Here is a 552-nt window from a genome sequence, read left to right as displayed (position 1 = left end):
TAATTACACGCATCTGCGACGAATGATGGGGACATTTCTTCTTAACGCGAGTAAGCACATTTGGAAATCCATATTCTCTTTCACGAAGAAGACAAACAATCGCAGAACAGTATCGAGGTCGTTCTCTCCTCCACTATAGAGGAGACACTCGCCCGAACGTAGCCATGTCTCCTTCGTTCGACATTTTTAACAATGTGAAATCTTGCGAGCATTTATAAGAGCATTTATACGAGCAGCCATAATGCCTCGCGATAAAATCACATCGTCAAACACGTGTAAAAACTGCAATTTAGCATTTGGTGAAGCGCCGATGTACGGCAGCTGTGACACAATAGATTCGCGTAATATAATATTATTTCAAGGACAAATAATATGTCTCACTGCATCGAAAACGTGTTAAAAAATGCAATTCAACAATTTGATCAGCTGTCACATAATACTTTTGTGTAATATAAGATTTTTTTCGGAGACAATTAAAATAACGGTGAGATCATTGTGTTAAAAATGCAATTAAGCATTTTGCATAAGCGCCGATGTACGGCGGCTGTCACA

The sequence above is a fragment of the Wasmannia auropunctata genome, unplaced genomic scaffold, assembly GCF_000956235.1.
Source record: "Wasmannia auropunctata unplaced genomic scaffold, wasmannia.A_1.0 LD336088.1, whole genome shotgun sequence".
Lineage (NCBI taxonomy): Eukaryota > Metazoa > Arthropoda > Insecta > Hymenoptera > Formicidae > Wasmannia > Wasmannia auropunctata.
Note: the sequence above shows the minus strand (reverse complement) of the source record.